General features: G+C 48.6%; 1 pseudogene; it reads right to left on the reverse strand.

Moving 5' to 3' along the window:
• LOC130110590 (uncharacterized) overlaps window positions 1-14,171 on the reverse strand; it is a 93,709-nt pseudogene that overhangs the window by 19,549 nt on the left and 59,989 nt on the right.

Raw genomic sequence — 14,171 nt, forward strand, 5'->3', positions numbered from 1 at the left:
ACCTGTGAAATTCCACGACAAGATGACCAAGCAAAGTCTGAAAACATTCTCCAATGTCAGCACAAAACAAGCTCATGGAAAGAAAGCACAGGATGTGGTTCTGAAGGCAGATAGAAACCTTTTCAGTCACATGATCCTGGTGGCTGAAAGCAGGAAGGTGAATCTGAAGGATGTCCTTGCCTACCCATTGTGCCCACTACCATGGGCACTGGCAAATGCTGATGGGTCCTTACGAAAAACAAACAAGGCTGCACTTGCCAGAGAGCTTGAAAAGAATGTATCTCCTGCAGAAGACATCCCAATCCCATCTACTTCCATCATTGATGGGATGAGCCTGGTCCAAAAAATGAATGGCAACAACAAAACCTTTGCACAGGTGGCAGAGTCAGCCTTGACCCAGGTCCTCCATGAGGGAGCACAGAGTGGGAGGATTGATGTTGTTTTTGATGTCTATCACCAGACTTCGATCAAAGATGCTGAACGACTGAACCGGGGTGGAGACATCACTCTCCAGTACAAGAATCTTGCAGGGGGACACCACGTCCAGCAGTGGAGAACATTTCTGTGCAGTTCCTCCAACAAGACCAGTCTCATCAAGTTTCTGGTGGAAGAGTGGAAACTCCCACGATACAGAGCTATGCTGCATGGCAAGGTGTTGTACATGACCTGTGAGGAAACCTGCTACAAGTTGACAGAAGATGGGTGTGAGGAAGCAGCAGAACTGCACTCCACACATGAAGAAGCTGACACCCGTCTGCTCCTGCATGCATTGCATGCAGCAAATGCGGGCTCAAAGTCAGTTATCATCACAGCTGAGGACACTGATGTCATGGTGCTTTGTCTTGGCTTCCAGAAGGACATCACCTGTCCCATCTACCAGAAGTGTGGGACTCAGAACCGCACACGGTTTGTCGACATCACCAAACTGGCAAGTTCACTTGGAGACAGCATCTGTGACAGCCTAATTGGCTTACATGCCTTCACAGGCTGCGACACTGTCAGTGCATTCGCTGGTCGAGGGAAGCTGAATGCCCTGAAGATAGTGAGAAAGCACACTTCCTGCCAAGAGACTTTTAGTCAACTGGGACAGACATGGAATGTGAGTGATGAGCTGTTCCAGAAAATTGAGCAGTTCACCTGTCGGATGTATGTTGCTATAGCAGCACTGCTGAGGTGAACAAACTGCGTTACCAGCTCTTCTGCACCAAAAGGGGAGAGGTTGAGTCCAGCCAGCTGCCACCATGTAGAGACTGTCTCTTTATGCATGTTCAACGAGCCAACTATCAGGCAGCAATATGGAAGTGCTGTCTGCAGGCTAACCCTGTGGTGCCAAGCCCTACTGAGTATGGATGGACAGACGATGAAGGCAAGCTGGCCATTTACTGGATGCGCTCCCCACCTGCACCAGATGTGGTCTTGGAAATGCTAACATGCAAGTGTGTGCACTCATGCAAAATGCCAAGCTGCATGTGCCTGTCAAATGGACTTCCATGCACAGACATGTGCAGGTTACAGACCTGCAGTAACCAAAAACAGCAGGATGGTCCAGAACTGGACTTTGAACTTGGGGAGTCAGAGGATGAGAGAAACGAGCAGTTTGATGAATGACAGTGTGCTGATTCTGATGGTATTACTGTGGTAGTAGTCTATTGATGCACAGGATGTTGATTCTGGACTTGGTTACCCAGAGCTTGATAACAATAATGTAACCATATTCACATATACCCATTACCCTACCCATTACCATTACATATACCCACTAATGATATGGGATTACATGTATCATTGACTAAGTATATGTAAATGTCAATGTTGTTTAAAATATTAAAATAGTTCATTACCTCACTATGGTATTCCTTTTTATCATGTATTTTGATTGTGTATTTAAACAAATGTATAGAGACCAGTTTGTGACCTAACTGGCTTTGGTCTAGTTCTCATTTAAGGCTCACAATCACCTCACACAATTAAATAGTATGGGTATATTATACATTTCCTGAATCTTTACAGTCCTGTGAGTATTCCAGTTTTTGTGTTTTGTGTCCCTGATATTCCTAGATGCCACAGGGCTAAAAGAAAGTATATAGTTTAGGCGAACATTGCAGAAAGATGTGTGTTATTGACGGGTTGAAGAGCTCAAGTGACCTCTATATTTGTGAGAAATATCCACAACAGGGCTTGAATGAAAGCTAAGAAGGTCCCCTTTAAAATGATACCAAAGACAATATTATAGAACATTGAAAAATGTCCTGACCATGAGGCTAAACCAGGATATGCACCAGCGTCTAAAATGCAATTTAGTTTAGGGGGTGGTTAACTTCATGAGCTGATAACTGTGATACAGCTGCCACTCAGGAATGGTTATCATACCAAAATATCATCTACAGAAATGGATCCTTTCAAAAATTATAAGTAAGTTTTGCCACCTTGAGTGTACCGAAATATCGTCTGGCCCATGGACTAAAAAGGTCAGACTCATTAGCTAGGGGCTAATGTGTGTTATTAGTAGTTCACAATAACATTAATGATAATAATAAATCACAGCCATAATATCCAGACAGAATCTTTCACAGGAATGGCCTTTGAGAAACAAAATAAACTCAGAATGAAAATAAACTTTTTTTTTTAAGTTGTGAACTACTTTGAGGACCACACACTATGTGGACTCCTCCTGCAATAAATGGATCTCTGGATGACTTGTGGAAATTGAAAGTTTTTTTCTCCACTTTTCTTTCTTTCTTCTGTTTACTGTAAAATCAACCTATGGACACCAACACGAGACATTATACTTTATATGGAGATTTTACAGATACCTGGCCAATACGAGGCCTCTATTTCCAAAGTCCTTGTGAATGATGTGCACATTTTGAAGTAATTGTCTCATCATGTCTGGTCAGCATGTCCTGTGATTACCAGGTGTAAATAATGTTGAGGGCTGCCTGTTAGAAAACTAGAACCAGTACTTTGGTCTGTGAGGGTATGAGGTGCAGGTATTTGACTGCTGATGACAGTAATAAACATGGTAGATTACATTCTCACAGAACGTGTCTTCCTATCACGAATGAGTCGATATCTTGGCTATATGTTTTTATCGTCACTGAAAGATTGATTTCGTTGTGTCAGTATTCCTCCACCATACTGTTAGTAGGCCTTATTTTACCTAATTTCATTTTTTTCCTGCATTTGACATTTTACATCCTACATTGCTCCTTTCGCAATAACTTTATCTCTCAATCATAGCCCTTTTTTTTAATGTAAAGGCTCAGAGTTTGTGGCCCTCCAAATTTCTTTCATCTTTATCATAAGAAAAGTGCTGTTGTCAGCATCTCTAATGTTACAGGCATTACTTTATAATTGAACGATATTTTTTTTTAAGTTGCTGAGAAGTAGCAGCAGCCAGTATAACTTATAGGAACACATATTGCTTTTGCTCTCTCTCTCTCTCTCTCTCTCTCTCTCTCTCTCTCTCTCTCTCTCTCTCTCTCTCTCTCTCTCTCTCTCTCCCCCCCATTTCCTTTTTCCTCTGGGCCTCATGTGCTCATCAAGCTGAACATGAAATAGGATGTACTGATAGGAGTCAGAGGTAGTGGAAGAGAGGAAGAATGCTTGAGAGATGGAAAGAGGAGGCGAGAGGAGACAGGAAAGGGCCAAGTGCATGACCTAGATATGCGTGAGCACTGCTCATTGATCAATATCGCCCTATGCTGTTAAGGCTGAAACGCACGGAAATAGCACACCAAAATCAACTTAACAACGAAACAACGGACGAGACGGAGGGCGAGGGAGACGGAGGTAAAGACTGACCTATTTTGGTAACGGTGATACAATCTAGAGCAAGGAACTAAGTAGAAGATGCTTTACGTAGGCAGATAGTGAGAGGTATGGGGAGAGAGGAGGGACAGATGTAATGAAGTAAACAAACGTTATCTAGTGATGGTGGTGGTGATGGAGTGATTGTGCCTGCTGCTTGGTGCCCTCATGACTTGAAAAGTACAAGTCGTGGGCATCCGGGTAGCGTAGCGGTCTATTTCGTTGCCTACCAATACAGGGATCCCAGTTCGAATCCCCGTGTTGCATCTGGCTTGGTCGAGCGCCCCTACATACACAATTGGCCATGTCTGCAGGTGGGAAGCCGGATGTGGGTATGCGTCCTGGTTGCTGCACTATCGCCTCCTCTGGTCGATTGGGGCCCCTGTTCAGGGGGGAACTAGGGGGAACAAGCGTGATCCTCCCACGCGCTACCTCCCCCTGGTGAAACTCCACACTGTCAGGTGAAAAGAAGCTGCTGGCGACACCACATGCATCGGAGGAGGCATGTGGTAGTTTGCAACCCTCCCCGGATTGACAGAGGGGGTGGAGCAGCGACCGGGACAGCTTGGATGAGTGGGGTAATTGGCCAAGCGCAATTGGGGAGCAAAAGGAGGACCACCCCCCCAAAAAAAGGACAAGTTGAACCGAGGAAATGTTTTCATAATGAGCATCACAAGGCTTCGGTGACTATGTTTATGTGCACCTGGTTTTTACGGTATAGGAGCTGCTGCGGTTTAAAAACTGCAAAAACTGCAGTTTAAAAACATCATCTGTGTTTTTGACAAGAACTTCAGAGCTCAGTTTAACATGGCAGTCTGTGGGAGTTTTGCTCAGCACTCTCTGTGCTTGGAGGCGATTTATTCAAAAACCGTAAGTCATGTCACAATGAGAGTTACACGGGGCGAGAGAGGATACGTTTTTCCACGTTTGATATATACACTGCTCAAAAAAATAAAGGGAACACCTAAAAACACAATATAGACCTCGATGAATGAAATATTTCAGCTGAAAATCTTTATTTATTAGACAGAGGAATGTGTTTAGAGCAAAATAACCTAAGAATGATCAATGGAAATCAAAATCATTAGCCCATTAAGGTCTGGATTCAGAATTATACTCAAAATCAAAGTGGAAAATGAGAACATAGGCTGATCCAACTTCTGTGGAAATTCTTCAAGACGATTCAAAATGAGGCTCAGTAGTGTGTGTGGCCTCCACGTGCCTGTATGCACTCCCTACAACGTCTGGGCATGCTCCTGATGAGACGACGGATGGTCTCCTGAGGGATCTCCTCCCAGACCTGGATCAGGGCATCGGTCAACTCCTGGACAGTCTGTGGTGCGACATCGCGTTGGCGGATGGTACGAGACATGATGTCCCAGAGGTGCTCGATTGGATTCAGGTCTGGGGAACGTGCAGGCCAGTCCATAGCATCAATGCCCTCGACATACAGGAACTGCTGACACACTCTGGCCACATGAGGACGAGCATTGTCATGCATGAGCAGGAACCCAGGGCCCACTGCACCAGCAGATGGTCTGACAATGGGTCTGAGGATCTCATCCTGGTACCTAATGGCAGTCATGGTACCTCTGGCTAGCACGTAGAGGTCTGTGCGGCCCTCCAAGGATATGCCTCCCCAGACCATCACTGACCCACCGCCAAACCGGTCATGCTGGAGGATGTTGCAGGCAGCAGAACGTTCTCCACAGCGTCTCCAGACTCTCTCACGTCTGTCACATGTGTTCAGTGTGAACCTGCTCTCATCTGTGAAGAGCACAGGGCGCCAATGGCGAATCTGCCAACCAAGATGTTCTCTGGCAAAGGTCAATCGGGCTGCACGGTGTTGGGCTGTGAGCACAGGCCCCAATTGTGGACGTCGGGCCCTCATACCATCCTCATGCATTCTGTTTCTCACTGTTTGAGCAGAAACCTGCACATTAGTGGCCTGTTGAAGGTCGTTTCGTAGGGCTCCGGCAGTGCTCCTCCTGTTCCTCCTTGCACAAAGGACCAGATAGCGGTCCTGCTGTGGGGTTGTTGTCCTCCTGCGGCCCCCTCCACGTCTCCTGGTGTACTGGCCTGTCTCCTGGTACCTCCTCCATGCTCTGGACACTGTGCTGGGAGACACATCAAATCTTCTTGCCACAGCACGCATTGATGTGCCATCCTGGATGAGCTGCACTACCTGAGCAACTTCTGTAGGTTGCAAATACCGCCTCATGCCACCTCTAGTGGTGAGGGCACTAGCAAAATGAAAAACTAACCAAAGATCGGCCAGAAAAGATGAGGACAGGCAAATGGTCTGCGGCCACCACCTGCAAATCCATTCCTTTTATAGGGGTTGTCTTGCAAATTGTCTAATTTCCACCTGGTGGAAATTAGACAATTTACCAACAGGTGAAATTGATTCACAAATCAGTGTTGCTTCCTAACTAGACAGGTTGATATCTCAAAAGTGTGATTGACTTGGAGCTACATTGCATTGCTTATGTGTTCCCTTTATTTTTTTGAGCAGTATACATTGTCCCTGAGGGTTGGATATTGTGGGAATTAAAAGAGTGTTTTTTGGTTTTTTTTTTGGAGAAAAGTTTCAGCGATGGCAGAGTGTAGCTCTGATCATTCCACCCAGACCCAGTACAAACCCATTATGAACTCTGAAACGGTCTAAAAAACCCCAAAACAAACATATATATAAAACCGAGGATGCTTTCTCCCCTGAGCTGTTTGGTCCATTTTAATCGAACCCTGGAATATTTACGCCCTTGGTGTGGTTGGTTTGGGCAGGTGTAAACACAGCAATCACACTTGGATGGTAAGGGTTGACTGATTACATGTGTACAGTATATAGACAGTCAGTTACAGTTGGGAGGGGGGGCAATTTAATTAAAGGACATAGCCCACTAGATTTAGTACCCTCGTCCTTGCTTTTAATGATAGTCTTTTATTCATGAAAGGTAATTCCGAACGTATTCAAATGCTTTTGCAATGGAAAGTAGATTACATATGTCTTTTCCAGGACGTATAGGCACAGACTTAACATTGTAACACGTCATCAGTATGGCTTTAGTAGTAACAAGTAGCCTATCAATGGGGTCGTTTTGTAACCACAAGTTACAGCAGTTTTAACTGAACATGTAGCCTAGCCTATAATGTAATGTCCATCTTACCGCTTCAGTATGTTCCTCTAAAATGGAGTTGCTGGCCACTAGAGGGTGCTGATGCTCAAACACTGTCAATCCCCCCCCCCCCGCGCACGCACAACTGCCAACGTGGGCTATGTGTCTCAAAGACCTGAGAGGGACGTTTAGTAAGGACTTGCTCACAACTGATGTATGGCCACACAGAGGACAACAAAGAATGTTACAGAGGTGAGGACATGCCAAAGCTAGCTAGCTATATATAGTTAGCATAGTTTTACTCGACACTTTTAGTATATGACTAATTCCTGGAACATAATAGCTACTTGCTGGTTCCCCGCCTTTTTCATTGAGCACTGCCTTGCTCCACCTACATGCGCAGCACATATGCGCTGTGGGTCTGGACAGTTTCATGCTTGTTTACATTTAGAAGTCTATATTGTGTTTAGAAATCATGTCAGGACACAGTGCTGTTGTTCGACACAACCTCTGCGTTGCATTCTTTATTTTGACTGACACAGGCAGACCCGATCAAACAACCCAGAGCACGCAGGAAACACCAATCGATCCCAGCACAATAGAACAGCGCCAAATCAAATGCAGCACTGTCGATGTGTGCAGACATAACATTTCACCCCTGGCAGGATTTAACAATAACGGGACTACTGGGCATCACACATCAATCAAGGTGCAATAGAACGATGCCAACATCAACCAAATGCAGCACTGGTGATCCAGTGTGCAGACATCACATTTCAAAGATTAAACAATCACACAATCACTAGGCAACACATATCAATCAATCACAACACAACAGAACAATGCTATAATTAACTAATTGCAGCACTGCTGATCCAATGTGCAGACATAACATCCTGCCCCCCCCGGCAGGATTTCAAACATGAAAGGTTGACACAAAGACCTCTAGGTGGCCAGGGTGTAAACGTGTGCGAACAGGTCGCGAGGCCGCCTGAGGATGGGCAGGCCGAGGTGAGGAGGGGGGAGGCAGGGGAAGCTGAGGCCCAGGAATGTCTGGGGCCCATGTAGGCGCTGCATGAAGCCCCGGGGCGTCTTGCCATGCTGAGGGAATGGCTAAGGTTTTGTCACCAGCTGTGTGTGGCGGAGCCGACACCTTCCGCAGACAACTGGAGTGCCACTGAGTGCCATTGCTGAGGAGGTAGGTGGCTGGGCCCAGCTGACGGGTAACTTGGAGAGGAGAGGACCAGTATGAAGCCATTTTATTGTCCCTGTGGGGCCTGCGGACCCTGACTCAGTCTGACGCATTGATGTCTGGGACCCTGGTTCATTTTGACTGGTCAAACCGTTGCTTCATCGGCGTCTGCTGACAAGTGACTGAGGCTCTGACCCCAGAGGGAGGTGCCTGGGGTGTGGAGGGGCAGAGCCTGTCAAGGGGCATGTACAGTTCCCGGCCCAGCATGAGAGAGGCTGGGGAGACGCCTGTGGTCGAGTGCTGTGTGGCCCGATAGTGCAGTAGAGTGTGACGGATGGCCTGCGTAAAAGAGCACCCTTGGGCAATGTGTGCTCTGAGGCCGTTCTTCAGTGACTGGTGAAAACGTTCAACGCCGCCATTGGCCTGAGGGTGGTAATATGCAGAGCATTTATGACGGATGCCCTTGTTTTTGAGATAAGCAGTGAACTCAGCAGAGACCAGCTGAGGACCGTTGTCAGTGGTGATGGTCTTTGGGAGGCCCCAGCGAGAGAAGAGAGAGTCCAGGAAGTCGATGATGACCTGTGAGGTCACAGTTCTAGAAGTGGTGAGTTCAGGCCACTTTGAGTGTAGATCGTAGGCGACCACCATGAAGCGTTGGTGGTGGGGAACTCCATGGATCTCACCACAGATGTCCAACTGCAGGTGTTCCCAGGGCTGAGAGGGCCAGGTGAGAGGTTGCAGGGGTGGGGGAGCCTGATGGCCAGTCTTGCCACTCACCAGGCAGGCAGAACAGTCCTTCACCAGAGCCTCAATATCTCTGTCTATCCCCGGCCACCACACCAGGTCTAGGCAGCGCTGTTTCAGTCTCACAATGCCCAGGTGGCCTTCATGCGCCATATTCAAAACACGCGCACGGAGAGCACCCGGGTCAGGTTGAGGGCACGGGAGGTGAAGGCGACGGGCTTCTCCACACCGTTCTGGGTTTGAGACAGCACATTCCCTATCACTGTGGCTGACGCGTCACAGGTCACGAAGGTGGAGCTGGAGATGTCGAAGTGAGCCAATACTGGTGGTGAAGTCAGTTGAGTCTTGAGATCATGCACAGCATCACTGCATGCCTTTGACCACACCCATGGCTCGTTCTTACGCAGCAGCTGGTGCAGGGGGGCTGTGGTCGCAGAGTACTGGGGAAGAAACCTCAGGTAGTAGCCTGTCATACCCAGGAAGGAGGCGACCTGAGCGGCCGAGCTGGGCTCAGGGTTGGCCTGAATGGCGTCCACATTGGATTGTAGTGGAGTTACACCGCTCGCTGACAGCCGGAACCCCACAAACTCGATGGCTGGCACAGAGAGGACACATTTCTCAGCATTGAGAGTTAGCTTGTGCTTGGACAGGGCTGCGAAGACCATGTTGAGGCGCTTGTCATGGATTTCACTGGTGGGCCCGTGTACAACTATATCATCCAGATAAATGTCCACGCCCGGTATGCCAGCCAGCACGGAGACCATGACTTTCTGGAAGCAGCTAGGAGCGGAGCTGAGACCGAAAGGCATCCTGGTGTAGCGGAACACTACTGCATGTGTCACAAAGGCTGTGAGGTTTCGGCTGCTGGGGTGGAGGGGCACCTGCAAGTACCCCTGTCTGAGGTCGAGCTTGGTGAATACCTCAGAGCCAGAGAACTGAGCAGTGAGTTCTTCTGAGGTGGGCAGTGGATACTTATCAGGGACCACTGCCTTATTTACTGCACGTAGATCGACGCAGACACGCAGGCCCCCCAACTTCTTCTTAGCCACCACGAGGTTTGAGACCCAGGGTGACACATCCACCGTTTCAATGATGCCAGCTTCCAGCAGTTGTTGCAGCTCGGTGGAGACCCCGTCACGGAGCGCCAGCGGGATGCGGCACAGTGGTTGGATGATGGGTTTCACAGCAGGGTTGAGGAGAGGTTGATGGGCGAAGGCGGAGAGGCAGCCCAGCCCCATAAACAGCGATGGCCACTTCTGCTGCCAAGGCGTGGCGACAGTCAGGATTGCTGCCCCCCTTGTGTCTAAGAGGGAGAACCCCAGAGCGGAGAACAGGTCCCGGCCCATCAGGTTGGCCCCACAGCGTGCTACATGAAAAACTGCATTGGGCACCAGCTTGGTTCCATAGTGGACAGTCACTTGGAGAGAGCCAACCAGATCGATTTTGGAGTCACCATACCCACAGAGGACAGCTGAGGGTGCGGATAGTGGCAGTGGACTGAACCATTGACTGTCGTTGCAGTTGCAGGACATCCTCAGTGGAGTCGGCGCCCGCCTCACTCTGTCTGGGTTGCGTCCCGGGGGGCAGCTGCGAGTAGAGGGAGAAGTCGTTGGCAGCTTGACTGAGGTGGCCACATGCTGTGTATTTAGCATAGCAGCACACTCAGCTGCTCTCTCAACTTGTAGTGCGATGGCTCTGGACAGAAGCAGATCGTCTTTTTCCAGCAGTAGAGTCTCACGCACCTTTGCGTTGTTGGTGTGTTCGATTAGCTGGTCGCGAACCATCTCGTCCTGAAGCGCGCCAAACTTGCATGAGCTAGCTAGCCCTCGCAAATTAGCTAAATACTGCTGCACAGACTCACCAGGCAGTTGATGTCGCTGACAGAATATAAATCGCCGAAGGAGGGCACTCTGTGGAGCAGCGAAATGGGTGCTCATAAGTCCCACAGCTTCATCAAAGTTTGAGAAGTTCCCCAGAGTCCCGAGCACACGATGGCCCTCTGCTCCCAAGCAGTGTAGCAACAGAGCCGTCTTCCTAGCCTGGCTCACGTCGTCGGGCCCTGAGGATATGAGGTAATTTCTTGCTTCCCTTTTTCTCTAACATTTCCGGCCCCTCCTTTACTTTTTACAAGTTGTTGTCCATGGCTTTCATTGGCTATCTCATTGTTGCGCGCTACTTTTTCGTCTAGAATGTTAACGCGCAGGCGGCACCGTGGCGCAGGGTTGCTTCACGGCAAGAAGGTCCTGTGTTCGAGCCCCGGTGTAGTCCAACTTGGGGGTCGTCCCGGGTCGTCCTCTGTGTGGAGTTTGCATTTGTCTGCGTGGGTTTCCTCCGGGTGCTCCGGTTTCCTCCCACAGTCCAAAGACATGCAGGTCAGGTGAATCAGCCATACTAAATTGTCCCTAGGTATGAATGTGTGTGCGTGTGTGTCGGCCCTATGTGATGGCCTGGCGGCCTGGGTGTCTCCTTGCCTGCCGCCCAATGACTGCTGGTATAGGCTCCATCATCCCCGCGACCCTGAGAGCAGGATAAGCGGTTCGGATAATGGATGAATGGATGGATGTTAACGCGCATTAACTAACTTGGTCGTTATTGGCCAGTGAGCCAAGTCCCGGAACACAGACGCGGGACGCTCTCATGTGCACCCTAAATGACAAGCACACAGGGCCTGCCATGGATATGTTTGACGGCCCTCCGGGACCGGTATGCCCGATGGCAAGTACACCACTTGATCCGACCCAAATGCAGGAAACATTACGCATTTTTTTTTTGAATGAGACCAGCTCCCTTCGCCAGCTGCCCTGTGCGTTACAGGCGGAGGACCAGTTTTGTCAACACAGAATTGGCGACTGAAGGCAACACGTCTTCTTCACGTAACGTGAAGCGTTACACGTTGCCTTAAGTGTGTTCATTCCGCTCACCTATTCTGGCTTGGCCCAAACGATGACCGCAATTATGAACAAATACCAGTTCTGCCGATGGTCCATTTTGGATCGCCATCCCGGAAGAAAAACAAACTCTTCATTCTCCAACCCCGCGAGATTTCCGACCAATGAACGGAGTGACAGCTCCCACGTGGCTTTGGTTAATACATATTGGTTCGCTTGAAGTCTTGCCGTGTGAAACCAAACCGAACCAAAGGAAGAAATGCAGCCGAGCAGCAACGCATCCACTGCTCCAGACCACAGCAAACGATTGTGATTTCACAAAACCTGTACTAGATACCAAATATCGATACAGCTCAACAAAGTCTGAAGTCTGATGACCCGTTTAAAGTTTCAGCCATGTTTCTACGTTAAGCTATGATGACGTAATGCGGATCCAAAGAGGGGTGGGTTTGATCATCCAAAGGAGTTGAATCAAGTGCAACTGGACTTGGTATATATCCGTGAACACGTTTCGCCTCTCATCCAAGAGGCTTCCTCAGTTCGTGCCTTTCTGACTAGACCAAGCTGGTCTGACTGGCTGGTGATGAGACTCAGCATTTATCCTCTAGGAGTCGCTGTCAGAGCTATTGATATGCGTGGCTCTCCTGTGCTCCGCTGTCCAGCCGGGCCCGTCGCCATCGGAGCTATGGATTAGCATTTGTTTAGCAGCGACGGTCGTCGGGGGTGTTAGTTTCGACTTCACTGTTCAGTGGTCATGAGAGTCGCTGGTGACCGACTGTAGTTCTTGGAGGCTATATAGGCTTCTTGAGTCTCCTGGGTAGAGATGAAAGGACGGCATTGTAAGTGGGAGATAAGTGGTGTCGCAGACCTCCTCCTCTGTTGAGGGATGGTTTTTCCAGTTTCGCATAGATGGCTTCCTTCACCCCTCTTTCAAACCATCTGTAACCAGTCAATTTCTTGCCCGGTGCGGGATTCGATACGGAGTGAACTGCACCACAAGGCGACATCACTAACCGCTCGGCTAAAGGGTCAGACCCGTTAGCTAGGGACTAATGTGTCATTAGTAGTTTACACATCTATCTTCTCTATCTTCTCCGTCCGGAGAAGATAGATGGCGACGGGCCCGGTTGGACATCGGAGCACAGGAGAGCCACGCATATCAATAGCTCCGACAGCGACTCCTAGAGGATAAATTCTGAGTCTCATCACCAGCCAGTCAGACTAGCTTGGTCTAGTCAGAAAGGCACGAACTGAGGAAGCCTTTTGGATGAGAGGCGAAACGTCTCCACGGATATATGCCAAGTCCAGTTGCACTCGATTCAACTTCTTCGGATAACCATGACCTGGATGAATGAGAAAATTCGCAGACACGTGGGTTTGATCATTTCCATGACGACTTCCCATTGTTTTTTTTGACGGTCGCCATGGTTACTCGAATCGCAAAGAAAAGTCATAGCACACCGTTTCCCGACAGAACAGCACGTTTTGATGTATAATTAGAAGTCCCCCCCCCTCCCTCAAAACTGCGGGATTAGTTAAATGGCGAAATTTGTGCGGAAGACGAGTAGGCATTGGTATAATTATGACGAATAATTTTGTGCAGAGCAGGCACAAAATAAGGAGAGACAGAAAAGGGAAGACACAGCCGAAGATCAAATGGTGGAAGTTGAAGAAGGAAGACTGTTGTGTGGAGTTCAGGCAGGAGTTAAGACAGGCACTGGGTGGTAGTGAAGAGTTGCCAGATGGCTGGACAACCACTGCAGAAATAGTGAGGGAGACAGCTAGGAAGGTACTTGGTGTGTCATCAGGACAGAGTAAGGAAGACAAGGAGACTTGGTGGTGGAATGAGGAAGTACAGCAAATTATACAGAGGAAAAGGTCGGCAAAGAAGAAGTGGGATAGTAAGAGAGATGGAGAAAGTAGACAGGAGTACAATGAGATGCAGCGTAAAGCAAAGAGAGAGGTGGCAAAGGCAAAGGAAAAGGCGTATGGTGAGTTGTATGACAGATTAGACACTAAGGAAGGAGAAAAGGACTTGTACCGATTGGCTAGACAGAGGGACCAAGCTGCAAAGGATGTGCAACGAGTTAGGGTGGTCAAGGATAGAGATGGAAATGTGCTGACAAGCGAGGAGAGTGTGCTAAGAAGGTGGAAGGAATACTTTGAGGGGCTGATGAATGAAGAAAATGAGAGAGAGAGAAGGTTGGATGATGTAGGGATAGTGAATCGGGAAGTTCAGTGGATTAGCAAGGAGGAAGTGAGGGCAGCTATGAAGAGGATGAAGAGTGGAAAGGCAGTTGGTCCTGATGACATACCTGTGGAGGCATGGAGATGTTTAGGAGAGATGGCAGTGGAGTTTTTAACTAGGTTGTTTAACACAATCCTGGAAAGTGAGAGGATGCCTGAGGAGTGGAGAAGAAG

The sequence above is a fragment of the Lampris incognitus genome, chromosome 1 (genome assembly GCF_029633865.1).
Source record: "Lampris incognitus isolate fLamInc1 chromosome 1, fLamInc1.hap2, whole genome shotgun sequence".
NCBI lineage: Eukaryota > Metazoa > Chordata > Actinopteri > Lampriformes > Lampridae > Lampris > Lampris incognitus.